The sequence below is a fragment of the Aotus nancymaae genome, unplaced genomic scaffold, assembly GCF_030222135.1.
Source record: "Aotus nancymaae isolate 86718 unplaced genomic scaffold, 86718_ANA_hifiasm-v0.15.2.pri h1tg000131l, whole genome shotgun sequence".
Taxonomy (NCBI): domain Eukaryota; kingdom Metazoa; phylum Chordata; class Mammalia; order Primates; family Aotidae; genus Aotus; species Aotus nancymaae.
The window spans coordinates 7,709,148-7,723,674 of record NW_026988546.1 but is presented as its reverse complement, the minus strand read 5'-3'; the positions used below and the strand labels follow the sequence as shown (position 1 = coordinate 7,723,674).

At 41.1% G+C, this 14,527-nt stretch overlaps 1 non-coding gene across 1 annotated transcript; it reads right to left on the bottom strand.

Moving 5' to 3' along the window:
* Window positions 1-13,145: 13,145 nt before the first annotated feature.
* Window positions 13,146-13,252, bottom strand: LOC135272816 (U6 spliceosomal RNA). Its single transcript, XR_010340776.1, has one exon. It is a non-coding gene; the product is annotated as a U6 spliceosomal RNA (small nuclear RNA).
* Between the last annotated feature and the right edge of the window lie 1,275 nt (window positions 13,253-14,527).

Here is a 14,527-nt window from a genome sequence, read left to right as displayed (position 1 = left end):
TGTAGGAATGAAGAGATATAAAGTGCATAGGACTGTGCCTCCTATATGGTTATAGGAGCAGTGAAGATGAACAGCTCTGGGGAGGAGCAGAGACCCATGGGGAGATGCCACCAACAAGGGGCCAATATGGAGTGAAGTTTCTATATTAGGGGAGGAGGTGAGTTTGGACTTTATCCCTTGGCCAATGGGAATTTTGCTTAAATGTTCATGAAGGTATGTTTTATTGTAGTTAAAACTAAAGAGAAGAACTGTGTCTCATACCTTCTTGTCTTCTCGACTGCATCCAGAACAGTTTCTGATGCTCAAGAAGTGTTTGAATAAATAAATACCAGGCTAAAAGATTCTCTCCTCTGTGTACATCGTATCAATACACTACATCTTACTCAAGTGTTCATGGAAGCTTCCCTTACATGTTTCTACTTTTTCCAGACTCACATCTATGAACTCACTCTTCACCCTCACTGTGATCTTTAATCTTTAAAGCTCTCTTCTAATCACCTAGGACATTTGACTCTGAGTGTATGTTTGCCTAAATGTCTGCCTCACAGTCTGCAATGTCAAATATGCGTGCTGTCCCCAAGCCTAGCCTTCCAGTGAGCTCACAGGCCATTCCACTCCTGGGCCAGCGCCATAGCCTCCCTCTGTTCTCACATTCTCAAGCCCTTGCTCGCCGCAAGCGAATTCATTACATTTAGTTGCCAGGATTTACTGAAATTTAATGCTGTCTACCTTCTACTGGGTGCTCAATGTTGCCTGCCAACCGTTTGTCTTTTATGCCTTTAAAAAATAAAATATTACAGACATCTACAAAAGCTATAGAGTTCAAATAACCATTCCAAAGTTATTCTTCATTTGAACATTTCCTGGGCCAAAAACTAGAATGATGTCAAACCCCCGAAGTCCCTCTCACGCCCCTTCCTAATCACCATTACTTTGTCTTTTGGTAAGAATTTCCTTACCTTTCTTCATAATTTTGCCACTTAAACACGCACCATTAGACACTATAATTTAGTTTTTCCCATTCTCTGAACTTCATATAATTGGAATTAAACAGCACATATTGTGTGTTATGTTTATCTGGCTTCTTTCACTTAATATTATGTTTGTGAAACAAAATTGTAGTTCATTTGTTCCCAATGTTGTTTATAAATAGACCATAATTTTTTTTTTTTTTTTTTTTTCACGGTCTCTCTCTGTTGCCCAGGCTGGAGTGTAGTGTGGCAATCAGGGCTCACTGCATCCCTGACTTTCTGGGCTCAAGTGATCCTCCTGCCTCAAGACTGAAACTACAGGCATGCACCACAATGCCCAGCTAATTTCTTTGAATTTTAGTAGAAATGTGGTCTCCCTATGTTGGCCAGGTTGGTCTTGAACTCCTGAGCTCAAGTGATCCTCCCACCTCAGCCTCCCAAAATCCTGGGATTACAGGTGTGAGCCACTGTGCCTGGCCAATATACCTTACTTATTTATTTATTTTAAGACAGTGTCTCGCTCTGTCACCCAGGCTGGAGTGCAGTGGTGCGTTGTCAGCTCACTGCAACCTCCATCTCCCGGGTTCAAGCGATTCTCCTGACTCAGTGTCCTGAATAGCTGGGACTCCCAGTGCACACCACCATGCCTGGCTAATTTTTGCATTTTTAGTAGAGATGGGGGTTTCACCATGTTGGTCAGGCTGGTCTCAAACTCCTGACCTTGTGATTCACTCGCCTCAGCCTCCCAAAGTGCTGGGATTACAGGCGTGAGCCACTGTGCCCAGCCTGTCTTGACTCTTTATTGAGCTTTTCATGTCCATAGTTAGGCACACCTTGTTTCATTGTGCTTTGGTTTATCATGCTTCAAAGAGGTTGCATTTTTTACAAATGGAAGGTGTGTGGCAGTTCTGCATCAATAACATATTTTTCTTTCTTTTTTTTTTTTTTAGAGATGAGGTTTCACCTTGTTGGTCAGGCTGGTTTTGAACTCCTGACCTCAGGTGATCCACCTGCCTCGGCCTCCCAAAGTGCTGGGATTACAGGCGTGAGCCACCGTGCCCAGTCCAATAAAGTATTTTTCAAACAGCGTGTGCTTACTTCAGATCTGTGGCACATTTTGGTGATTCTTGTAATAGTTTAAACTTTTTGATTATTATTATATCTTTTGTGGTGATCTGTGATCATCGATCTTTGATGTTAATGTCATAATTGGGGATGCTATGAACTGCCCGTATAAGACAGAAAACCGCTTACTCCCCAGCAAAGCGATTCCCTCCCCATTCTCTCTCTCTTTCTCTCTCTCTCTCTCTCTCTCTGTCTGTCTGTCTGTCTCTCTCTCTCTCTCTCTCTCTCTCTCCTAGGGCCTCCTTATTCTCTGAGAAGCAACAATATTGAAATTAGGCCAATCAACAACCTTACTGTGGCCTTTAAATGTTCAAGTGAAAAGAAGAATCACACATCGCTGACTTTATATCAAAAGCTAGATATGATGAAGCTTAGTAAGGAAGGTGTGCTGAAAACTGAGACAGGCTGAAAGCCAGCCCTCTTGCCCCAAACGATCAAGCTGCGAAGCAACAGAAAAGTTCTTAAAGGAAATTAAAACTGCTACTCCAGTACAGACTTATTGCTGACATGGAAAGTTTTAGTGGTCTGGTTAGAAGATCAAACCAGCCACAACATTCCCTTAAGCCAAAGCCTAATCCAGAGCAAGACCCTAACTCTCAAATCTATGAAGACTGAGAGAGATGAGGAACCTGCAGAAGGAAAATTAGAAGCTAACAGAGGTTGGATCCCGAAGTTTAAGGAAAGAAGTAATCAACATCACATGAAATTGCGAGGTGAATTTCTTCAACGAAGAAGCTGCAGCAACTTATCCAGAAGATCTAGCTAAGATCATTGATGAAGCTGGCCACACTAAAAGAGGGTTTGTTTGTTGGTTTCTTTGTTTGAGAATGGAGCCTTGCTTTGTCACCCAGGCTGGAGTGCAATGGCACGATCTCGGCTCACTGCAACCTCTGCCTCCCAGGTTCAAACGATTCTCCTGCCTCAGCTTCCCAAGTAGTTGGGATTACAGGTGTGCACCACCATGCCTGGCTAATTTTTGTATTTTTAGTAGAGGCAGAGTTTCACCATGTTGGCCAGGCTGCTCTCGAACTCCTGACCTGAGGTGATCCACCCACCTTGGCCTCCCAACGTGCTGGGATTACAGGCGTGAGCCAGCACACCTAGTCAAAACAGAAGTTTTTAACGTAGAATGCAACAGCCTTCTATTGAAAGAAGATGCCATCTCAGCCTCTCATAGCTAGAGAGGGGAAGTCAATGCCTGGCTTCAAAACTTCAAATGACAGGCTGACTCTCTCATTAGGGGCTAGTGCAGCTGGTGACTTCAAGTTGAAGTCAATGATCATCTATCGTTTTGAAAATCTCAGGGCCCTTAAGAATTAAGCTAAATCGACTCTGCCTGTACTCTATACAGGGAACAACAAATCCTGGATGACAGCACATCTGTATATGGAGTGATTTACGAAAACTTTAAGTCTACTCTTCATTCCTGAGACCTACTGCTTAGGAAAGAAATTCCTTTCAAAATATTACTGCAGGCCAAGTGCATTGGCTCATGCCTGTAATCTCAGCACTTTGGGGGGCTGAGGTGAGCAGATTGCCTGAGTGCAGGAGTTTGAGACTAGCCTGGGCAACGTGGTGAGACCTCGTGTCTACTAAAAATACCAAAAATTACCCAGGTGTGGTGGCTTGCACCTGTAGTCCCAGCTACGTGGCCCAGTTACCTTACCCCACCAGAAGACAACTGAACAACGCAGACCTCAAATTCTACGTGTGAAGAACAACTTGGTGAAAAAAAAACAATATGTGTAATCCTTTTATTTAAACAATGCTCAGCAGAAGACAGAATTAACTTTGTTGAACCGTAATGCAGAATGTAAGAAGCCTGAGGGAAATTCCTTGTTCTTCAAATACAGTCTGTTGTTACATAAGACCAAGTGTTCTGGGATGACGAGAGATTCAGCACGGCACAGAATCATTCTTTCTTGCTAAAAGAGGGCTTAATATTTAGAGGGAGGAAAAAGAGAAATCATAGTCATTTTCTGTTTGTAAAGACTTATTCTCCAAAAGGCAGACATGGAAAAAAATTATCAAAACAAAGAAGTGAAAATATACAATATAATAATGAACCCTATGTTTTAAGTGAGATTCCGGATCTACTGGGTGATCTTGGCCAAGTCAGCTACATCTGCCTGTGACCCAGTTCTCCTTATCAACACTGAAAATCTCTTTATTGGTGCTAATTTCTTTCAAATGTGTGTGCAGTGGACTAATGGGAGAAAAATGTCTGCAAAATGCCAGAGGGTTTTATTTGCAAATATTCAGGTATTCCTTATGTAGAGGACAGCAGATACCTGCTCACTACAAGCACAAATTTTTAACACTTCAACTCCAGGCAGTGAGTGAAAAAAAAACAAGGCTGAATTGTGAAATTGTTATGAAAGGCTGAATGAGTTGTGAAATGTATCGATCTCGATTTCTGGAAACACTGGGCCAGAGAGACACTGTCCATTAATGAGATGTGTGCACAGAGGGAGACAACTTAGTTTTGTTTTCACGTTGCTGTCTCCTAAGAGGAACCAAAGCATGATTGCCCTGAAGAGGTAAAAAGGCTACTTTCCATGACAGCTTTCTGCTAAGGCAAAAATGCAGATAATGCAGTCATCCCTCTTTGGTCTAGGGAATCACTAATACCAGTCAAATATAAAAAGATCGCACACAGCATACAATTCTGGAGAAGCAGTTTACATGGTTATCTTAGTTCCAGTGGCCCCGGGGTGAATTTTCTGTTTTGTGGTCATAAACGCTTTGTAAATACACAAGAATTTTTATAATCAAAAAACAAAAATTAACCAGATGTGGTGGCAGGCGCCTGTGATCCCAGCTACTTGGGAGGCTGAGGCAGGATGGTAGAGGCTGCGGTGAGCCGAGATTGTTCCACTGCACTCCAGCCTGGGCTATAGAGTGAGATGTCATCTCAAAAAAGAAAGAAAGAAAGAAAGAAAAACACTTTAGGCCCGGCGTGGTGGCTCACACCTGTAATCCAAGCACTTTGGAGGCCAAGGCGGGCGGATCACCTGAGGTCGGGAGTTCAACACCAGCCTGACCAACATGGTGAAACCCAGTCTTAAAAAAAAAAAAAAAGAAAAGAAAAACACTTTATTGCTTAGCAATGCTAATGGTCATCTGTGCTGTTGGTGAGTTATAATATTTTGGCTTTTGGAGCATCCTGTTTCACGTTGATGACTACTCACTGATCAGAGTGGTGGTTGCTTAAAAATGGGATTCCTTTGGCAATTTCAGAAAATAGGAAAAAATTTGTCCCATCAATGACTCTTCCTTTCATGAAGAATTTCTGTGTAGCGTGTGATTTCACCCACAGTGGAACTTGATTCAACATTGGAGACAATCCTCTCAAACTTTGCCACTACATTGTCAACGAAGTTTATGTAATATTCTAAATTATTTGTTGTCATTTCAACAATATTCACAGCGTCTTCACCAGAAATAGATTCCATCTCAATAAAACACTTTCTTTGCTCATCCATAAGAAGTGCAAGTTCTTGTCTGTTCAAGTTTTCTCATGAGATTGCAGTAATTCAGTCACATCTTCAGCCTCCCCTTCTAATTGTAGTTCTCTATTTCCATCATGTCTGCACTGACTTCCTCCACTGAAGTCCTGAACTCCTTAAAATCATTCATGAGGGTTGGAAACTCCTGCTAATCTTGATATTTTGACCTCCTGCCATGAATCATGAATATGAATATTCTTTTTTTTTTTTTTTTGAGACGGAGTTCCGCTCTTGTTATCCAGGCTGGAGTGCAATGGCTCGATCTTGGCTCACCGCAACCTCCGCCTCCTGGGTTCAGGCAATTCTCCTGCCTCAGCCTCCTGAGTAGCTGGGATTACAGGCATGCACCACAGTGCCCAGCTAATTTTTTGTATTTTTAGTAGACGCGGGGTTTCACCATGTTGACCAGGATGGTCTCGATCTCTTGACCTTGTGATCCATCCCCTCAGCCTCCCAAAGTGCTGGGATTACAGGCGTGAGCCACCGCGCCCAGCCCGTTCTTTTTTTTTGAGACGGAATTTAGCTCTTTTTGCCCAGGCTGGAGTCCAATGGTGCGATCTCAGCTCACAGCAACCTCCACCTCCCAGGTTCAAGCGATTCTCCTGCTGAGTAGGTGGGATTACAGGCATGCACCACCATGCTTGGCTAATTTTGTATTTTTAGTAGAGACAGGGTTTCTCCATGTTGGTCAGGCTGGTCTTGAACTCCTGACCTCAGGTGATCCATCCACCTTGGCCTCCCAAAGTGTTGGGATTACAGGCGTGAGCCACTGCATTCGGCCATAAATGTTCTTAATGGCATCTAGAATAGTAAATTATTTTCAGAGGGTTCTCAATTTACTTTGCCCACATACATCAGATGAATCATTCTCTGTGGCAACTATAGCCTTACAAAATGTATTTCTCAAATAATAAAACTCAAAAGTTAAAATTACTCCTTGATTCATGAGCTACAAAATAAATGTTGTGTTAGCAGGTGTGAAAACAACCTTAATCTCCTTGTACATCTCCATCAGAGCTCTTGGGCGACCAGGCACATTGCCAATGAGCAGTAGTATTTATTTTAATTTTTTTGATTGTTTGTTTTTGAGACAGGGTGTCACTCTGCCTCTGAGGCTGGAGTGCAGTGGCACGATCTCAGCTCACTGCAGCCTCACCTTCCCAGGCTCAAGAGATCCTCCCACCTCAGCCTCCTAAGTGACTGGGACTCTAGGCATGTGCCACCACACTTGGCTAATTTTTTTTTTTGTATGCTTTGTAGAGATGAGGTTTTGCCATGTTTCCCAGGTTGGTCTCAGACCAAGCTTGAGCAATCTGCCTGCCTCAGCCTCTCAAAGTGCTGAGATTACAGGTGTGAGCCACCACACCAGGCTGAGCAATAATCTTTTGGTTGGTTTGCTTGTTTCTTTGTGAGACAAGGTCTTGCTCTGTCGCCCAGGCTGGAGTGCAGGGAGCACGATCCTGGCTCATTGCAACCTCCGCCTCATGGAGTCAAGTGATTCTAGTGCCTCAAGAGTTGATCAGTTTTCTTCCGCTAGGGGTAAGGTCACTGGGCCACTCTCTCAAGAGCGTAAGAATATGAATAAGCAGATCCTCCATCATCCAAGGGCTGTTTTTGTACTCCATATCCATATACTGAGGGGTCCACTAGAGGTGTGGAATTATTCAAGTGAGGAATTGAATCAATTTTAGCAGCAATCTGCTGGACTGGTGCAGGGCATCCATGCAGCCCTCGGCCTTCATCCCCACAGAAGCGCTCCGCCCCTACACCAGCTCCGCTATTACCGCCTCTGCCGCTGACGCCACCACTCAGCTACCCAGTCTGGCCTCCCGCTCCGCTTGGGGACCTGTAGCCATAAAAAGCTAATTTTTGTATTGTTAGTAGAGACGGGGTTTCACCATCTTGGTCAGTCTGGTCTTGAACTCCTGACCTCATGATCCGGCTGCCTCTGCCTCCTAAAGTGCTGGGATTACAGGTGCGAGCCACTGCGCCCCACCAATAAAGTATTTTTGATTAGGGTATATATATTATTTTTTAAACACAGTGCTATTGCACACTCAATAGACTACAGTATAATGTAAACATAACTTTTATACTCACTGGGAAACCAAAAGGTTTGTGTGGCTCACTTTATTGCTATTGTGGTGGTATGGAACCAAACTCATAATATCTCCAAGGTATGCCTATAAATGTTAAAAATAGGCTTGTCAGCTTTTTTACATAAACAAAAAATACCTGTAGAAATTGTAATTGTTTTGACTCTGGACGCCAGTCTTGGGGGAGAATTGACAGCTTCACAATATTGAATCTGCAAATGCATGAACATGAATATCATTTTTTAGGGCTCTTCAATTTTTCACAGTAATGTATTATGATTTTTTGCATCTCTTTTGTTACATTTGTTGCCAAATAATATTTTGGATGTTTTTGTAAGTGGTATTTTTTAAACTTTATTTTTCTAACTGCTCATGCTTGTATAAGGAAATATGATTGACTTTGAATGTTATTTGTGTTCAGGTATCTTGCTAATTGTATTTAATAATTATAATAATTGAATAGATTGCTTTGGATGTTTTAATGTATACTATCACTATAATCTGTGAATAATAAAAATTTCCTTTCTTCTTTTCCAATCCATACATATTTTATTAATTTTTCTTCTTGTCTTACTACAATGGGCAAGACTTTCAGTTAAATGTTGAATAGAAGTGGTAATAGGCATTTTGTTGTTGTTTTTGTTTTTTGAGACAGAGTTTGAGTTTTGCTGTTGCCCAGGCTGGAGTGTAATGGCATGATCTTGGCTCCCTGCAACCTCCACCTCCTAGGTTCAAGCAGTTCTCTGGCCTCAGCCTCCCAAGTAGCTTGGATTACAGGCACCTGCCACCATGCTCAGCTAAATTTTTGTATGTTTTCAGTAGAGACAGGGTTGTACCATGTTGGCCAGGCTGTCTCAACTCCTGACCTCAGGTGATCCACCTGCCTCAGTCTCCCAAATTGCTGGGATTACAGGCATGAGCCACTGCACCCAGTCGGGCATTCTTGTCTTATTATTGATGTCAAAGGGTACACACTCAACATTTAACTGTTGAGTACAACATTTATTACAGATATTTTGTAGATTCTTGTATCAGTCTGGGTCCAATCAGATCCATCAGAAACCACATGATAATTTAAACAGGAAAGTTCAGTATAAAAAATTACTAAGCAAAGATAGGATGGTAACTCTAAAGATGTTTAAAAGGTACCCTAGGGCTCTGGGAGAGTACACAAGGAAGAGTGGCTGTCTTCCAAAGCCTGGGGTTCCACTCTTACTCTAGACCATGTGGTTGCAGCACTCTGGTTGGTGGAGAAATTTACTGGACTGCACAGGCTAGAACTGGGCCATAGTCAATGGGCAAGCAGAAAACCACTCTTTAGAATCCAAAGCTGGTGGGTTACTGGGTAGATGTATAGAAGATGTTAGGCTGCCACTAAGAATGGCTTGCTGGGAACCTTGTAAGGGTCATGGGAAGTTAGTTACTGGGCCTGGGTTAATGCTGAAAGATGCTGTGGACTACATATTCTGGGCACATTGCTGGAGTAGATAGAGCATTATCAAATGTCCCAGCACATTTACACCTCTGACCATCTATGCAGCAGGAGGAAGTAAAAGCAAAAACACTTAAACAACAAGAGAGAAATTAAGGAGCAAAGGACACTCAGAAAGCAATTAACAAAATGACAGGAATAAGTGCTCACCTATCAATAACAACCTTGAATGTAAATGAATCAAATTCCCTGCTTAAAAGATATATGCTGGTTGAATGGATAAAAATAATATGACCCAACTATATGCTGCTTACAAGAAACTCACTTCATGTGTAAATTCATACATAGACTGGAAGTGGAGGGATGGAAAGAGATATTCCACGCAACTGGAAACCAAAAGCCAGCAGAAGTAGCTATACATATATCAGATAAAACAGACTTTAACTCACAAACTGTAAATAGAGATGATGGTTATTACATAATAATAAGGAGATCAATTCAGCAAGAAGATATAACAATTATAAATGCATATATGCCCAACATTGGAGCACCCAGATACATAAAGCAAATATTAGATCTAAAGGGAAAGATAAACTGTATTCCAATAATATTGGTAAAGTAGGAGGCAAGACTAGACTCTGAAAGCAGGGTTCAGATGCTAGACCAAATTGAGGACTCACTAAAACAGATTGGGGTTGGCCATGTGTGGTGGCTCACGCCTGGAATTCCAGCCCTTTGAGAGGCCAAGGCAGGCAGATCATCTGAGGTAAGGAGTTCAAGACCAGCTTGGCAGACGTAGTAAAACCCTGTCTCTACTAAGAATACGAAAACTAGCCAGGCATGGTAGCAGGTGCCTGTAATCCCAGCTACTCACAAGGCTGAGGCAGGAGAATCACTTGAGCCCAGGAGATGGAGATTGCAGTGAGCCAAGATCATACCACTGCACTCCAGACTGGGCGACAGAGCAAGACTCCATCTCAAAGAGATAAAATAAAATGAAAAATAAAACAGGTTGGGGTGGAAGTATCTTTCTATAAGACATGCCCAGCAGCCAGGCGCGGTGGCTCATGCCTGTAATCCCAGCACTTTGGGAAGCCAAGGAGGGTGGATCACCTGAGGTCAGGAGTTCGAGACCAGATGGGCCAACATGGCAAAACTCCATCTCTACTAAAAATACAAAAATTAGCCAGGCATAGTGGCACACACCTGTAGTCCCAACTACCAGAAGACTGAGTCAGGAGAATTGCTTGAACCCGGGAGGTGGAGGTTGCAGTGAGCTGAGATTGTGCCACTGCACTCCAGCCTGAGAGAGCGAGACTCCATCCCAAAAAAAAAAAAAGGACATGCCCACCAATGTGCCATGTCAATTTACCATTGCCATGGCAACACCTGGAAGTTACTGCCCCTTTCCGTGGCAACAACTTGACAACCCAGAAGTTACTACCCTCATCCTAAAAACTTCTGCATAATCTGTCCCTCAATTTGCATATAATTAAAAGTGTATCTAAATATGAGTGCAGAACTGCCTAGGAGCTGCTGCTCTGGGCACATTCCCTATGGGTACCTCTGTTGCTGCTGTACACTGCCACTGTCTAACACCACCAGCTTGCCCTTGAATTCTTTCATGGGTGAAGCCAAGAACTCTCCAGGACTAAATCACAATTTGAGGGCTTGCCTGTACTGCATTAGTTAGAGACTTCAACACCCCACTCACTAGATTAAACAGATCATTTAGACAGAAAATCAACAAAGAAACACTGGATTTAAACTGCACTTTCGACCAAATGGACCTAACAGACATTTACAGGATATTTTATCCAACAGCTGCAGAATACATATTCTTCTCATCAGCACATGGAACATTCTTCAGGGTAGACCACATGTTGGCCACAAAACAAATCTCAACCAATTTAAAATAATTGAGATCATATTAAATATCTTTTCTGACCACAATGGAAAAAAAAACTAGAAACCAGTAACAAGAGGAACTTTCAAAACTGTACAAATACATGAAAATTAAACAACATGCCCCTGAACAACAACTGAGTCAATAAAGAAATTAAGAAGGAAATTTAAAATGTCTTGAAATAGGCCCAATGAGGTGGTTCACGCCTGCAATCCCGGGGAGGCTGAGGCGGGCAGATCATGAGGTCAAGAGTTTGAGACCAGCCTGACCAACATGGTGAAACCCTATCTCTACTAAAAAATACAAAAATTAGCCGGGCATGGTGGTGTGCACCTGTAATCCCAGCCACTCAGGAGGTGGAGAATCATTTGAACCTGGGAGGCGGAGGTTGCAGGGATCCGAGATCAAACCACTGCACTCTAGCCGGGGTGACAAAGACTCCATCTCAAAAACAAAAAAGTCTTGAAACAAGTGAAAATAGCAACAAAACATACCAAAACCTGCAGGATACAGCAAAAGCAGCATAAAGAGAGAATTTTATAGCAATAAACATCTACACCACAAAAGTAGGAAGATTTCAAATAAACAATGTAATGATTCGTCTCAAGGAACCAGGAGAGTAAGAATAAACCACACACAAAATTAGTTGAAGGAAAGAAATTTTTACAAATCAGAGAAGAAATAAACCAAAAGCCACTGCACTCCAATCTGGGCGACAGAGCGAGACTCCATCTCAAAAATATATGTATACGTGCCACCATGCCCGGCCAGAAATAAACAAATTGAGATTAAAAAAATACAAAAGATCGGCCGGGTGCAGTGACTCACACCTGTAATCCCAGCACTTTGGGAGGCTGAGGCAGGTGGACCACGAGACCAGGAGATCGAGATCATCTTGGCCAACACGGTGAAACCCCACCTCAACTAAAAACACAAAAATTAGCTGGGCATGGTGGCACGTGCCTGTAATCCCAGCTACTTGTGAGGCTGAGGCAGGAGAATCGCTTGAACCAATGAGTTGGAGGTTGCAGTGAGCCGAGATTGTGCCACTGCACTCCAGCCTGACAACAGAACGTGCCTCTGTCTCAAAAAAAAAAAACCAAAAAGATCAACAAAATGAAAAGTTATTTTTTGAAAAAATAAGCAAAATAGACAAACTATTAGCTAGACTAAGAGAAAATATTCAAATGAATAAAATCAGAAACAAAAAAGGAGACATTACAACTTAGAAATACAAAGGATCACTAGAGACTATTATGAAGAACTATACCTCCTAGATTGGAAAGCCTAACAGAAATAGATAAGTTTTTGCACATATACAACCTACCAAGAAAAAACAGAAAACCATAATGAGCCAGTTATGAGTAACAAGATCAAGTCAGTAATACAGTCTCCCATCAAAGAAAAGTCAAGTACCTGATGGCTTCACTGCTGAATTCTACCAAACATTAATACACAAACAACTAATACCAATTCTTCTCAAACTCTGCCAGAAAATTGAAGAGGAGAAAATTCTTCCAAACTCATTTTACAAAGCCAGCATTACCCTGATAGCAGAACCAGACAAGGGCGTGGCAGAAAAAGAAAACCACAGGCCAGTATCACTGATGAACATAAATCATCAACAAAAATCTAGCAAGCCAAATCCAGTAGTACATTAAAAAGATCATTTACTATGATTAAGTGGGAATAACCCAGGAATGTAAGCATGGTTCAACATAAGCAAATCAATGAACATTTTACATTACATCAATAAAATGAAGGACAAAAACCATATGATCATCTCAAAAAATGCAGAAAAGGCATTTGATAAAATCCTCAACAAACTAAGTCCTCAACATACTAGGTATAGAAGGAGCATACTTCAACCTAATTAAGGCCATGTATAACACACAGCTAACTTAATATTGAATGGAGAAAGCTGAAACTTTCCCTCCAAGAAGTGGAACAATGCAAGGAAGGCCACTGTCATCACTCTTGTTCAACATAGTGCTGGAAGTCCAAGCCAGAGCTATTAGGCAAGAGAAAGAAATAAATTGAAAAGGATGAAATTGTCCCTGTTTGTGAATGATATGATCTTTTTTTTTTTTTTTTTTTTTTTTTTTTTAAAATATGGAACGCTTCACGAATTTGCGTGTCATCCTTGCGCAGGGGCCATGCTAATCTTCTCTGTATCGTTCCAATTTTAGTATATGTGCTGCCGAAGCGAGCACGATATGATCTTATATATAGAAAACCCTAAAAGCTCCACCAGAAAAACTTTTAGAGGTGATTTTAAAATTTAGTAAGGTTGCATGATACAAACTTAATATACAAAATTCATAATATTTCTGTGTACCAACAACAAACCAGTGGAAAAAGACATCAAGAAAACAATCCCATGTTAAATAACCACTAAAAAAAAAGGAATAAACTTAACCAAAGAGGTAAAAGATTGCTACAAAATAAAAACAAAAAAACCTATGAAATGCTGATAAAAAAGAAACTGAAGATGTTACATCAAAATGGAAAGACATCTCATGTTCACGAATTGGAAGAATTAATATTGTGAAAATGCCATACTACCCAAAGCAATCTATAGATTCAATGCAATTCCTATCAAAATACCAATGATATTCTTCACAGAATTTAAAAACAAATTCCATAATTTGAGTGGAACTACAAATGACTCCAAGTAGCCAAAGCAATCTCAAGCAAAAAGAACAAAGCTGGAGGCACTACATTACCTGACTAGAATATATATTACAAAGCTACAGTAGCCACAACAGTATGGTACTGGCATAAACACCAACACATAGACCAATAAAACTGAAAAGAGAGCCCAGAAATAAACTCATATATTTATAGCCAACTGATTTTTTAGCAAGGTGCCAAGAATATTCAATGGGGAAAGCACAGTCTCTTCAATAAATAGTTTGGGAAGATTGTGAATATCTGTATTTAGAAAAATGGAATGAGACTACTATTTCTTATTGTATACAAAAATCAACTCAAAATGGACTAAAGACTTAATTGTAGGACCTGAAACTATAAAACAACTGGAAAAAAACTTTGGGGAGACTGACTTGCACAAAGTTTCTTTTTGGGTAAGACCTTAGAAGCACAGGCAAAAAAAGCAAAAAATGGATGAATGGGATTACCTTAAGTTAAAAAGGATTGTGCTGCAGAGGCAACGATCAACAGAGTAAAGAGGCAACCTACAGTATGGGAAAACAATATTTGCAAACTATTCGTCCAATAAGGGATTAGTAACCAGCATATATAAGGGACACAAACAACTCAATGGCAAAAAAAAAAAAAAAAAAAAGGCAAATCATCTGAATAGACATTTATCAAAAGAAGACATAAAAATGTCCAATAGGCATATGAAAAAAATGCTCAACATCAGTTATCATCAGGGAAATGTAAATGAAACCCACAGTGAAATATCATCTCACTCCATTTAAAATGGATATTATCAAAAAGACAAAACATAAGGGATGCTGATG